Here is a 14508-nt window from a genome sequence, read left to right as displayed (position 1 = left end):
CAGTGGCGCCCTCTACTGGTCCTGGAGCGCCAATGCAAGCCTCCTCCCCTAAACTTGATGCCCAACTGGTGACTTCAGTCCTGGGGGCGGCTGATTGGTCGAGCGGGCGGCTGATTTGGCTCCTCCCATCAGGTCTGTGGCTGTAAAAGAAAGCAGGGCCTTCTTTGCAGAGCTTCTCAGCCCTAGACTTGTGGTCGTGGTCGTCGTCCTCGTTCTCCTAGGGAGCTTTCAGGGGAGAGATCTCGCCAAGACCTGGTCCCGGGATATAGAAGCCGCTAGAGCACCTGGCTAGAGCCTGGCTGGGCTGCTGATCCACTGTACGCTGTCTCAGTGTCATTTCTTCTTCACTGACTCGTCCACACCCTTGGGAACCCCTGGGCCTGGACCCCAACATCTGGTGCCCGTACAGGAACAGCTCCGGCGCCCCACGGGAAGTGAAGGACCGGCGTGCCTCCGCACAGGCTTGATCTGAGGCTAATTCAGGGCCGCCATGGCCGACAAAATCCACAAGTCACTGGACGACATCATTAGGCTGGAGCGGAGCCAGCGGAGCGGCCATGGCTGGTGCCGCAGCCATGGCGGGGGCAGTGGCAGGGGCAGTGACCGAAGCTGGGACCGAGGCCTGGCTGGCTCCCAGGGAGGCCGAGGTGGCAGAGTGCAGGCCGCCGCACCAGAGAGCTGGGGCGGCGGGTCATTCCGGAACAGGGCGGCCCTCGGCCGAGGCAGGAACCGGCCGGTGCCCTACAGCAGGCCATGTCCACTTCCTGAGGAGTGGCAACACGACGACTTCCGCAGGGCCTTCTGCATGGGCGCTGGCATGATGACCTGGGGGAAGCTGCTGTTGTCCAACCTGGACTTCGGAGTGTCCTTGTGCACCTTCTGGAGCCCTCTCAAGGAATGAGATAGTTCTTGCAGCAAGAAAGTCAGCTTTAAGGTTAGGAATGATAGGGGGTGGCCTGCTAAATATGATAGGATAGCCACCAAGTCCCGGCCAGTTTCCATGCTTCCTTTCTACCTGCCCTGAACTCTGGGGTCTATAAGCACGATGTAATTTCCAATTTGCCCCAATAGCCCTGGTTACTACCTGCTTTACTTGGGCCCTTTTTGGCAGAGGAGCAACCAGGCCTCTTTCAAGGGAGATCCTAGAAGGAGATATCAGCCCCTCCTTTGCTAGCAGCAACAGGTACCAAACCCTTTCAGTACATTTGAGCAGCTTCATTCCCACACATCTTTACAGATTCCAGGGTCCATTGTGTTACTTTTATCAGCAAGCCAAATGACACTGGCCCGTATTATCTAATTCAGCACAGGCAGGGGGAAGGGCCCATTAAATCTTTGTCTTGAGGAACTGTGAGCCCCACCCTAAGATGTCCCAATTAGACTAGGAAAGCCACTAATACCTTTTAAATTTACCCCAGAATTCCAAAATCCCAACCCAGCACAGAATATCACATAGCAAATCAAAGTTCCCAGCAAACAAACAGACAGAGATGTTTACAAACATCAAATATACATTTACACTTACACCTTTTCAGTGAACAAGTATCTTTACAGTCTTGGGCTCTTGAGCAGATAAAAGGTACACCACCCCCAGGTCCCCTGATGGGGGCCTGACAGAAACAGATGGGGAGGCCTTTCTTTCCCACATCACAGGACAGGATTCTTGACCTATGTCTCATTCAATATTACTGTCAAGCGGCTCTGGAAAACCAAATTTGAGCCTTGCAAAGCAGGTTCTGGCCTACCTGGTTTATACAGACGCTACAGGCAGGAGGGACTATCTCCTTCCTCCATTAAGAAAAGCTTTCTTAATTAACAAAAGACCATTTTTTCCCTTGCAAAAACTGTTCTTTATTATGGAAATGCAAATCCTGCTGCTAGAATCTAGCTAGCATATATTTTTTCCAAGGCTAAATGATTAGTATTGTGATGTATCCTCCACATCTGCAAGGAGATTCCAGCTCAAAACTTTATCCAAAATCGATTGGTGCACACGTTAGGTTTTAGCCAGCTTTTCTCCTTACATGTGCACAGAAATCCCAGAAGCATTTACTTGGGAAGGGGGTGACCTGTTTTCACAGATCATTACTCAGATGCCCACATTACCTAAATCCTGGAGCCACACAAAGGAGGGGAGAAGGCAGGCCCCCTCCCTCCACACTCACATACTTTCACCAGACATTCATTCAGAGTTTAAACAATAACAACTTCCCAACTCCTGAGGGAGCTCTACAGCCTCCCCCAATCTCCTTGAAATGATCAATCACAATACCCAAAGGAGCAGTCCAATTCTATCCCATAACATCCGTTCAGTAAGCCCACAGGGAAAAAAAACACAAAAACACAGAAAACTAAGAGGGCCCAAAAATACAGCCTTCCAACTCCATGGAAGTGAAACCAAAACAATCTTCCAACTCCATGGAAGCAAAAACTGAAAACGATGGCTGCATGCCAACCAGTGGCTGCACACCAACCAGCGGGAGCGACCAGCCTGTCTCAGATTGAGGGGGTTCCTACAGACCTTCCCGACTCCACAGAAGCAAAACTACACCCCTCCAGATGGAGGGTCCAAGCGTCCCCCAAATCCTCCCGCCCTTGATTCCCCTGTGCGTCTACTTAGATTATTGCAGGCGATTGCTGATTTCAGAAGTGAGCTCACACAGGACAGATACAAAACACAGAATGACACAGACACCTACCACTGTCAGTCATGCCCTCTGGACTGGGGGTCCCTTGATGGTGTTGGGGATCACGATGAGCCCCCAAATGTTATGCCCAGATTTCAAGATCCCCAACAGACCAACAGGGAGCCAGCCAAGTCTGATGCAAAAGCAGAGAGTCCTTTATTATTATTACAGACCCGGGTCTGGCTCCCAGCTTCTTCCCACGTAACAACAAGAAGGGGGAGAGCCTTCATGAGAAAAAAAAAAACAGGGTTTTAATAGGGGGTGGAGTGAGGGGACTGTGGGCCCTGCAGATTGGCCAGGCGCAAGCTGGGTCTAGTTACATAGGATGCGGTAATTTTTATGGCCCGCACATCCCTCAATTGTCATTGGTGAGTTTAAATAAATCCCTGGCGTGGCCAGCAGAGGCCTGGGCTTCCTGGAAGAAGGGGTCTGAGCACATGGCTACTGCCCCAACATGGAGGATATGGGGTAAGATGGAGGGCATAGCCCTCACCCTTTCACTCCTACCTGTGCTGAAAGTCATGGATGCTGGGTGGGGTGTGGAGGTTGTGGGCCACAAAAGAGAAGAAAGAAAAGAGGAGGGCGGGCATGTGGAGAAAAAATCCATGAGGAAGGAGGTACTTGATGCACTGGGCTCCATGGGCTGGATGCTCTCCGATGATGCTTCCCGCTTGCACGCTGGATGTGGTATGTATGTCTGTATGTATGTATTCAGATGACATTTTCTTGAGTTGTCCACTCGAATACCTGAATGTTTTTGTTGTTGTTGTTTTTTGTTTAGTTCCATACAAAAATTCCTGTTTATTCATATTTGATTTATTCATTTTTCATTTTATTTTAAAACCCGTATGGTTTTATGAACCGGTGTCTCCCCAATAATTTCAACGAGAGAGAGAGAGAGAGAGAGAGAGAGAGAGAGAGAGAGAGAGAGAGAAGATGAGAGGATCCGATCCTTGAGTACTGCCTCATTTAGGTTTCAGCTCCCAGGCGGCAAATTTTTTTGTGCCCTAACTGGTTTGGCTCAGTGGATGGAGCGTTGGCCTTTGGACTGGGGGGGGGGGGGGGGGGGGGGGAGAAGGGGCAGGGGCGGGTGTGTGTGTGTGTGTGTGTGTGTGCCCCAGGTTTGATTCCAGTCAAGGGCATGTACCTTGATTTCGGGCACATCCCCAGTAGGAGGTGTGCAGCTAGCTGATCGATGTTTCTCTGGCGGATGTTTCTCTCTATCCCTCTCCCTTCCTCTCTGTAAACATCAATAAAATATTTAATAGAATGTTTTTGTTATGTCTTCCGGGAAGGGATAAAGGGAGAAAGTGAGGCAGAAGCTGGGACGTCTTGGGCCTGCGGGGTGTGTGAGTGTGGGGTGGGTGGGTGGGTGGTGGTGGTGGTGTGTGACTTAGAGGAAGTCTTTCACTTTCGAATGGCCCGGCAAGACACCACCCGTCCCCCCCCCCCCTTTTGCCTCTCGGCACCCCCTCGATGCTCTTAGCTGAGTGTCCCACAGGGCCCGAAGCGTTTACTTTGAAAAAGAGTGTTCAAAGCAGTCCCGAGCTGCCTTGATACCGCAGCTAGGAATAATGGAATAGGACCAACGTTCTATTTTGTTGGTTTTCGGAAGTGAGGCCATGATTAAGAGGGACGGCCAGGGGCATTCGTATTGTGCCACTGGAGGTGAAATTCTTGGACTGGTGTAAGTGGGACCAGAGCGAAAGCATTTGCCAAGAATGTTTTCATTAATCAAGAACGAAAGATGGAGGTGCGAAGACGATCAGATACCGTTGTAGTTCCGACCATAAACGATCCCGACTGGGTTATTCCCGCGACCCGCTGGGCAGCTTCTGGGAAACCAACGTCTTTGGGTTCCGGGGGGAGTATGGTTGCAAAGCTTAAACTTAAAGGAATTGACAGAAGGGCACCACCAGGAGTGTAGCCTGCGACTTAATTTGACTCAACCTGGGGAAACCTCACCCGGCCCTGACACAGACAGGATTGACAGATTGAGAGTTCTTTCTTGATTCTGTGGGTGGTGGTGCATGGCTGTTCTTAGTTGGTGGAGCGATTTGTCTGGTTAATTCCGATAACAAATGAGACTCTGGCATGCTAGCTAACTAGTTACTCAACCCCAACTTAGATGAGTAGCCCAATTTAGAGGGACAAGTGGCGTTCAGCCATCCGAGATTGAGCAATTACAGGTCTGTGATGCCTTTAGATGTCCAGGGCTGCACGGTGCTACACTGACTGGCTCAGTGTGCGCCTACCCTATGACCGCAGGTGCGGGTAACCTGTTGAACCCCATTCGTGATGGGGATCGGGGATTGCAATTGTTCCCCATGAATGAGGAATTCCCAGTAAGTGCGGGTCATAAGCTTGGGTTGATTAAGTCCCTGCCCTTTGTACACACCACCCGTCACTACTACCGATTGGATGGTTTAGTGAGGCCCTGGGATGGGCCCCGCCGGGGTGGGCCCATGGCCCTGGTGGATTGCTGAGAAGGCGGTCGAACTTAACTATCTAGAGGAAGTAAAATTCTTACAAGGTTTCCATAGGTGAACCTGTGGAAGGATCATTAACGGGAAAGGGGCGACTGAGCCCAAGTCCTTCTGCATTCCGTTGGTCGGGTCAGTTTCCTCTGGCTTAACCCCCATGGTTTTTGCGGCGTGGTCCGGGTTGGGGCGGCAACTGCTGCCGCCTTTCCCCCACTGTTCGCTAGAGAAGGAGCAAGCGGGGACTAGGAGGGGGCCTCGGGGTGCCCCCGTTGCCCACACCTGCCACCTTGTGGTTCATTGTTGCCCTCACCCCCGGCCGCAAGAAGACAAGGGCACGCGTTGTGGGCGCCCCCCCCCCAACCCCAAACCTTGTGTCTCGGGAACTGGGCCGCGGTGGCCCCTTCCCACGCCTGCCCTGGACACGGGTCATCCTGTCCTTCCAGTCAGGAGCACAACCATCTGCCCCGTGCTTCTCCTCCGCCGTCCACCGCCCCGCACGTTCCGGGTGTTCTGCCTCCCCTCTCCCCACAAGCCTCGCCCCGTGCCCCAGCCTGCACCCTGCTTCCCGTCGCAGCCCCTAGCCTCAAAGTGGTGAGGGGCCTGGGCCACGGGTACAGGGACGGGACACGGTGGTGGAGGGAGAGAAGGGGGAACGGCCCCAGGACGCCTGTTGAGGTGTGTTGCGCGGGGTTTCCAGGCTTAGAGTCTGCCAGGTGGTGAAAATGAAGGTGGTTGGTCGGCGCTGAAGGGGCGTGGGGGGGGATGGTACCGGTTGCCGGGTCAGCAGGAGGCCCCGTCATGGGAAGGCAGCGTCGGGGGGCTCTGTGCCCTACGCCTGTGCAGGTTGTGGGAACCATTGGGTTGAGGGGTCGAGGCCTCGGGGGTGAAGGCGCCCGTTGGAACGCGGTTCCCCACCCCGTCCGCTCTGACCTTTTGCTTCCCCCTTTCCAGGTACCTATCGCTTCCCGGCGCGGAGGTTTAAAGACCCTTGGGGGTCGCCCATCCTCCTTGGGTTGCGGGTTTACGGCCCGTGGGGAGGGCCAGGCAGGAAGGACCCCACCCCCTTTTCTACCCCTTTCCCTTCCCTACCCCCGGGAGTCTGTGGGGCGTCTGAGCACGCCCCTTTGGGGCCATTGCTTCGGACCACCCCAAGGTCATACCTTCCCGACCTGCAGAGTCTGGTCTTGTTTGTCTCGAGCTTAGACGGCTGCCTGAGGCGCCCCCGCCCACAACCAGTGGGATGTGGGGGTGGAGGGGGAGAAGAGAAAGTTGCCATGCCAGGGAGCGAAAACCAAAAACCAAAACGTTACCACTCTTAGTGATGGATCACTTTGCTTGTATGTCGATGAAGAATGCAGCTAGCTGCGAGGATTCATGTGAATTGCAGGACACATTGATCATCGACAGTTTGAACGCACTTGCGGGCCAGGGTTCCTCCCGGGGTTACGCCTGAATGAGTATCCCTTGCCGATCAATCATCCCCCGGGGTGTCGTGCGCCCCCGGGTGTGTGCGCGGCTGGGGGTTTCCTTGCAGGGCCCGTTCCTGGGCCCTCCATCCCCCTAAGTGTAGATGACGGTGTCTGTGCGCCCCGTGAGATACCGGCGAGGCCCCGAGGCCACGGTTTTCCTTCTCAGGAGCTTCCTCGCTCCCCACGCTGCCAACGGGAAAAGAGGAAGGTGGTCGTGGGGCCCATTGTGGTGACGGTGTCCCCTTCTCTGCTCCGGCCCTGCCTGGGTTGTGGCTCGAACCAAGGCCGAGTCATGCGTAGGGTCGCTCCCTGGGGTCCCACGAGCAACTTGATTTGTGACTCCTGGCATCTGGACTCTCAGGGGATTCCTCTCTGTTCTTATAACCCACCTATTTGGTGGCAAAGGGACATGGCGACTCTAGGAAATGAATAGGATGCCTTCCTTCAGATGTGCCCTATGACGTCGGTTTTTCAAAACCATTGAAGCCAAGGAGGTCAGTTGTACTGTAGGTGTGATCAGAATCTCAGCTGAGCGTCAAATCTCAGCCACAGGCCCGAGCCACCCGGCAAAAAGCCACAGTGAATCTCCTAGAAGCGGGTTACTCGGCAGAAATCACGGTGCACGACATTGTGCTCCATGTGTGTATATCCACAGCCACTCAGGCAAACTGTTGGATTTCCATTGTGTGATGGCATCTGAGAGAACCCCTCTTCTCCCCCCGCCCCGTCCTCCCTCCTGCCACAGACACACCCACACACCTGCCTTTTTGCAGACAGCGCCCCCGGCTGGATCTTCCGCCACCCCTGGGGTCTATGCACACCTGGGAGGTCCAGACACCTGGCTCTGTCTTCTCCAGAGGAGGCTGAGGGAAGAGGTGGGGTGGGGGGGGGTGGGGAGGAGGCTTGCATTGGCGCTCCAGGACCAGTAGAGGGCGCCACTGGCCCACTGAAGCGATTCCGGGGCTTGGGGATGGCTTGGGAGATGTGGCAGGTGCCCAAGAAGGCCACAGAGCTCCATCTCCAGGCCTTGCGGAGAGGCATCGCCATTTTCTGGGTTGAAGAGGGGACAATACCTATTTAGACAGGCTCTGGTGGGCCCGGGACAAGCCACAAGGAATAAAGCCACAGTAAATCTCCTAGGAGTGCGTCACTCAGCAGATATCTTGTTAGCGGACCTTGTACTCCCGTGTGTGTGTCGGGGGGGGGGGGGGGGGGGAGGAGGACTATGTGTGTGAGTGTGGGTGTGCATTTGGGAGTGTGTGTGTGTGTGTGTGTGTGTGTGCGCGTGGGCGCGGGGGAGTGTGTCTGTGCGTGTACATCTGCAGTCACGCACGGACACTTCTGGCATTGAGTGGTCCGTCAGCATCCATGAGCACCCTTCAGCCCCTGCCTTCTCGAAGACATAGCCCCCTGCACGTCCTTCCTGCCTAGGGTTTAACCAGAACTGGAGAAGTCCAGTCACCTGGCTCTGCCTTCTCCAGAGGAGGCTGCAGGAGGGGGCATTTGCATTGACGCTTCTCAACCAGCAGAGGGCGGGACGGGCTCTCAGGCCCCGCCTAGGCTGGGCCATCTGTTGCACTTCCAACCCCCCCGCCCCCCCCCCCCCCCCCCCATCCATACCTCCACTCCCTCTCAGGATGGATGGTCAGGCCCGGCTCAGAGACCATGTCCGCGCTAGGCCACATGGGCTTGCAGAAGCCTCTGCCCATTGAAAGGCTGGATGAATATCATTTCTAAGGAGGATTTCCTGTGGGGTTTTTCTGTTTGTTTGTTTGTTTGTTTGTTTTATTGGTTTATTATTGTTATTATTATTATTATATTTTTGGTTTTTTGGGGTGATTTTTTTTAGGAGGGTTTTTTCTTTTTGTACGCTTTTTTCGTTTCTGTGGGGTTTTTTTGTTTGTTTTTGTTTTTTCTTCTGCTTTTATATATGGGATGATGTGGAAGGAGCCAGAATGTTCCACTGTTCACCCAATTTGTTGGCAAATATCTCTATATTTCCCCTGTCACAGGTTTGTCTCAGCGAGCACCAGGGCCTTCATTTCCTTTCGGTACAGCATCATGATTTTCCTTATCTTCACCCTCACCCGTTTTTATGTCTTCAAAAGGAGGTGGTGATTCCTTTGCTAATTTTAGTACCATGTGTTCAAGATATTCTGGACCGGGTCTTGCGAGATCTCTCCCCTGAAAGCTTCCTTGGTGAACACGGTCGACGACCAAGACAAAAAGCCTAGGACTGAGAAGCTGGGCAGAGTAGACCCTGCATTTCTTTATAGCCCCGGAGCGTTGTGGGAGGAGCCAAATCAGCCGCCCGCCCACTCCACCAATCAGCCGCCCCCAGGACTGAAAGCATCAGCGGTTGGGCATCAAGTTTCAGGTGGGGGCGCACATGCTCCAAGCTAGGCCCCGTAGGACACGCCCCTTCAGGTGGCATTCACCCAAAGGACAGAAAGGAAAGGTTCTGCTGAACGTGGCTGTGCCTGGCATTCATTCCTCGAAGGGAATGGGCCAGGAGCGGGTGGGGTGTGTGTGGGGGTGGGTGGCAGACGGGGGTAGACCAGAGACGCAGACACACCGAATGAAGCTGGCCTTGGAGGTCATGGGAGGCAGAGGCTGAAGTTGATGTATATAAAATGTGTATGGTTTTGTATATTAGTGAGCCCCTTGCTTGTCCTTCCCCGCTCAGGTCAAGTCCAGGCACCTGGATCTGGCTACAGGAGGGTGGCTTGCATTGGCGCTTCTCGACCAGCACAGGGCGGGAAGGGCTCTTTGGTCCGGACACAGGCTCTGCCTTCCCCAGAGGAGGTTACCCAAGGGGGTGCGGGTGTGGGGTGGGGAGGAGGCTTGCATTGGCGCTCCAGGACCAGTAGAGGGTGCCGCTGGCCCGCCGAAGTGATTCCTGAGCTTGGGGAGGACTTGGCAGATGGGGCAGGTGCCCAAGGAGGCCCACAGTGCTCCATCTCCACATCTCCTGGGGCGGCATCACTGTTTTCTGGGTTGAAGAGGCGACAATACATATTTAGACAGGGTCAGGTGGGCCCGGGACAAGCCACAAGGAAAAAAGCCACAGTAAATCTTCTAGACGAGGGTCACTCATTACAAATCTTGATAGCGGAACTTGTGCTCCCGTGTGTGTGTGTGTGTGTGTGTGTGTGTGTGTGTGTTTTGGAGGTGGGGGAGGGGGGTTTGGTGAGTAGGTGTGGGTGTGGGTGTGGGTGTGGTTTTCGGTGTGCGTGTCTGTGTGTGTACACCCTTCAGCCCCTGCCTTCTCATAGACAGCGCGGCCCCTGCTTGTCCTTCCCTGGTCGGGTCAAGTGCAGGCACCGGGCTCTGCCTTCCCCAGAGGTGGCTGCAAGAGAGTGGCTTGCAGTGGCGCTTTTCGACCGGCAAAGGGCGAGACGGGCTCTTCGGCCCGTCTTGGGCTGGGCCCTGTGGTCGAACCCCCACCCACCTCCCTCTCTGGATGGATGCTCAGGCCCCTGCCCAGAGACCAAGTCTGGGCCGGGTCACATGGGCTTGCAAATCATCTGCACCTTGAAAGGCTGGATCAATGTCATTTGTAAGGAGTTGATTTTTTGTTTGTTTGTTTGTTTGTTTTTAAGGAGGGTTATTTTTAAGGAGTTTTTGAATTTTTTTAAATGAGTTTATTTTTGAAACGAAGTTTTTAATTAAATGAGCTATTTTTTATTTTTTAGGAGTTTTTATTTTATTTTATTTTATTTTATTTTAAAAGGAGGGTTTTTGGTTTTTTTTAACGAGGTCAGAAGGTCAAATCTTCAAAGTGCATGCAAGCTGTTCCTCCCAGGGGGCCTGGACTTCATGTGCAACAGCATCTCCAGGAAGACCCACTGGGATGGTGCCTCCACATTCTGGAAGTTGTTCTGGACTCTGCCGAACAGCATGAAGTATTTTGCCTCCATCCAGATGAACCCGAAGTGGTTCTCATCGAACAAGATGAAGACTCCAGAACGGCATGTGGCGCAGACAAACGTAGCTGAGGTAACATTAGTAGCTTCCACGCCATAGAAACACATCCTGCAGGTTCGGGGGTAATTCTGGTCTCTTGAGCCCACGCCCTCAGGCAGAACAAAAGAAACAGGCTGCTCCTCCGAAGCTGCAGCCCTGGACTCCCAGACGCTGGGCTTTCCTCCGTCCCGTCTTCTTGCTGCTCCTGCTGCTGCTCCAGGATCATCTGCTCGTCAATCTCCTGGACCACGCTGGAGAGCTCCTTGAAGTTGCGGAAGATCTCGCCATCTGGCTGGTGGATGCGGCGCATGAGGGGGATCTCTAACTTAGTGTTCATGGCCTGTCCCGTGATGTGGGTGACCCTGGCATACTTCCCATGGAAGCTGAGCATGACAATCTTTAGGCTTTTGTGATAGTATACGCATTGGAAGAGGCCTGGCCTAATGAGGTCTTCCGCATGGCTCAGCGGGAGGTAGACTCGGCAGTAAGTCAGGCGGTTATAAAGCAGAAAGTCCTCCACCAACAGCACTTGCCCCCGTTCTCCCCTAAGCCACAATGGTGAATCCTTTTGGTGGTCTCTCTTGACACACTGGATGCTGAACCTGTCCTTTTGAATCTGCAGGTGGCGTTTGTGGAAAAAGCTGTAGGGGTTTTCCATGTAGGACTCCACCGAGGCTGATTTCCTCTCCATCAGGAGAATTCTAAAGCAGGGCTCGAACTGCACTGGGTCATCCACATGGGTGTTAAAGGAAGGCCTGCATGTCCAAGCAGCAATGCATAAGCCATCCACCACTACACTCAGCAGTGTTCTATAGCAATGATCTAGCTGCCACAATCCCAACATGTGTCTGTATGGGAAGATCTTGGCGTAGACCTCTCAATAAGACATACCGATCATCGCCGGGTTCTGCGAGTTTTCACAAACGCCATACTCCTCCTGGCAGCACTGTCTCCAGATGCTGTCAGTGCGCAGGATGTGGCGGAATTTGGTGCAGGCCTGGGCCAGGCTGGCCAGGTAGGTGCCGGGGTGCGAGGTGAAGATGTCCACCAGCATCTCCACATTGCAGGTCCTGCAGCGAGCAGTGCGGGGGCGGCATGGGGCTCGCCATTCCTCCACTCCCTGCACAGAAGGGGGCGGCCGCGGCCACCTCGAGGTGCTTCTCTGCCGGGGCCTGCTTGCCATCGGCCTCTCCCTTCTCAGCTGGGTTCTGGCACTCCTGAAGACAGCGCTTGCCCTTGGCCTCTGAATCTAGGCTGGGCCCTGGCACTCCTGATCACAGGGAAATCCCAGAGAAGAGCCCAAGCTGCAGAGGCAAGCGCATTCCTCCATGCCTCCAGGCTTAACAGCCATCATAGCCTGGGCCACTAAGCCTCCGCAGGGTTTTAAGCTGGCTAGCTCCGCCCTAGATTCCAGCCACGCCCTCCACAGCCTAGCCAAGCCCCCTCAGAAAGGAGTCAATTGTAGGACTTTAAACTCATACCCATTAACTGTTGCCTTCCTGTCCTCCAGCCCTAGCCCCAGGCAGTCGCTAATCTGCTTTCTGCAGGGAGATGCCTCCAGGGATATTGCTATGGGAGGGTGGTGTGGGACACATTTCACAGAAATGCAGTAAAAAACAAACAAACAAACAAACAAACAGAAAAAATGAATACAATGTCAGAAATGGAGGTCAGAAGGCTATGGAGAGTGGAAATAGGCAGCCTGGACTATGTCCAAGATGCAGGAGAGGAAAGCATTGGGTAAATGAATGTTACTCATGGACTGATGTTAATGATAATTCAATATCCTATAGGCGGGGAAATTTCAAGAGGGGCCAGCCCCAGCCCCACCCAACAGTAGGGGTCATATCTTTGACACCACTTCAGCCTTTCCAGGCGGCTTGGTCCCAAAGCCAACCATCGGAGACCTTTACCTTACCACCCTGGGAAGCACAGGAATGGAACTCTATCCTACCTCCAGATGTGTACTAAAACCTGAAATGGGGCCTCAGGCCATTACTACGGGAGTGCATGGTCCCCTTCTTGCAGGCAAGATGGGAGTAATTTTAGGGAGAAGCAGTTTAACATTAAAAGGATTTCAAGTTCTCCCTGGGGTAACAGACCAGGACTATACTGAAGAAACTAAAGTAATACCACAAATAATCAATACTGTAATTCAGGTATTACCAGGAACAAAAATGGCACAAATTTTCCTTCTGCTGTATTATGTAGAAGGGCAGCCTATAACCGGTCGACCCCGTGGTGCAGTGGGGTTTGGATCCAATGACGCTGTATACTGGGCAAGAATAGTTAAGCAAGATCGGCCTGAATTAGAACTAAAAATTAATAGGAAGCCTTTTAAAGGGATTATAGACACCGGAGCTGATGTATCAGTCATTGCCTTTAGACACTGGCCTCAGGCTTGGCCCTTAAATCCCGCAGCTTCTGAATTGCACCTAGTAGGGCATATTACTCAATCTCTACAGAGTGCTCAACTCCTTCGATGGGAAGATCCAGATGGAAATACAGGTTATTTTAAACCTTATGTATTGCAATATTTACCTGTCAATATATGGGGTCGAGAGATGTTAGAACAAATGGAAGTTTTAAAAACAAGTCCTAGTTCTATTGCTACTTCTGGTCAAGAATTTCACCCCCAAAAGAGGCAGGGAAAGAAGCAGCAAGAAAGGCTTTTGTCTATCCCAATGTCTGTTAAAAGGGAGAGGCATGAATTGGGTTACCAGGATTTTCAACAGGGGCCTTGATCATTTCTCTGATCCAGCTTACAGCAGCTAAGATTACCTGGCTTACAGATACCCCTATCTGGTTTGATCAATGGCCCCTATTAGGAGAAAAATTAAAAGCTGCACAAGAATTGGTTCAAGTACAACTTGAGGCAGGGCATATTGAACCCACTTACAGTCCATGGAACACACCCATATTTGTGATAAAGAAGAAGTCTGGTGAATGGAGACTATTGCAACACCTGAGGGCAGTTAATAAGACCATGGAGATGATGGGATCCCTTTCAGTCAGGGTTAATATCCCCCACAGGTATCCCATTGCAATATCATTTATTGGTATTAGATCTAAAAGACTGTTTTTTGGGTTTTCGTTTTTACTATTCCTCTTCACCCTGAGGATAGCAAAAAATTTGCATTTAATGTTCCTACAATAAATTTCAATGGACCCATGAAAAGGTATCAGTGGAAAATATTCCCTCAAGGCATGCTAATAGACCTACCTTATGTCAGGATTTTGTGGCTGCTGCCATACATTCTATAAGGGAAAAATATCCTGAGGCTTATATTATTCATTAGACGGATGATATTCTCTTAGCTCATAAACATGAGATGCTCTTAAATACCATTTATATAGATTTGCAGGATTCCTTGTGCTGTGCTGGATTATGCATAGCACCTGAAAAGGTTGAAAGAACATTTCCTTTTTCTTACCTTGGTAGCATTATTGAAGGACAAAAAATAAGACCTCAGAAAACTCAAATTCGGACTGACACTTTACTTAAATGACTTCCAAAAATTATTAGGAGACATTAATTGGGTTCGACCTGTTTTAAAACCAACTACATCTGACATATGCCCTTTATTTCATGTACTCAGGGGCGATCCATCCCCAACAGCCCCACGCTGCTTGACAGAGAAAGCCAGGACAGCCCTACATAAAGTCGAGGGTGCCTTAAATTCGGCACAGCTTACTAGAATTGATTACTCCCTTCCTTTACAAGTTTTAATTTTTCCCACTATACATACATCCACTGGGGTTATTTGGCAAGATGCTAGAGTCATTGAATGGCTACACCTGGCTCATTCTCCAACTAAGGTATTCACTCCCTTTCATGATTCAGTGTCGCAGTTGATTGCTCGAGGCCATCTTGGATTGGGCCAGTTGGTGGGCTGAGACCCT

General features: G+C 52.2%; 1 non-coding gene and 1 pseudogene across 1 annotated transcript; both read left to right on the top strand.

Annotated features, from left to right (window-relative positions):
- The first annotated feature begins 490 nt into the window (after positions 1 to 490).
- The window catches only part of LOC139000727 (THO complex subunit 4 pseudogene), a 32523-nt pseudogene continuing 18505 nt past the window's right edge, over positions 491 to 14508 (top strand).
- On the top strand, positions 6481 to 6633 carry LOC139000748 (5.8S ribosomal RNA). Its single transcript, XR_011469696.1, has one exon. It is a non-coding gene; the product is annotated as a 5.8S ribosomal RNA (ribosomal RNA).

Source organism: Myotis yumanensis, unplaced genomic scaffold, assembly GCF_028538775.1.
Source record: "Myotis yumanensis isolate MYYU_CA2020_CCGP unplaced genomic scaffold, mMyoYum1.0.hap1 SCAF_27, whole genome shotgun sequence".
Taxonomy (NCBI): Eukaryota; Metazoa; Chordata; class Mammalia; order Chiroptera; family Vespertilionidae; genus Myotis; species Myotis yumanensis.
The sequence above is the reverse complement of the archived record's forward strand: the minus strand, read 5'-3'. Positions and strand labels throughout refer to the sequence as shown.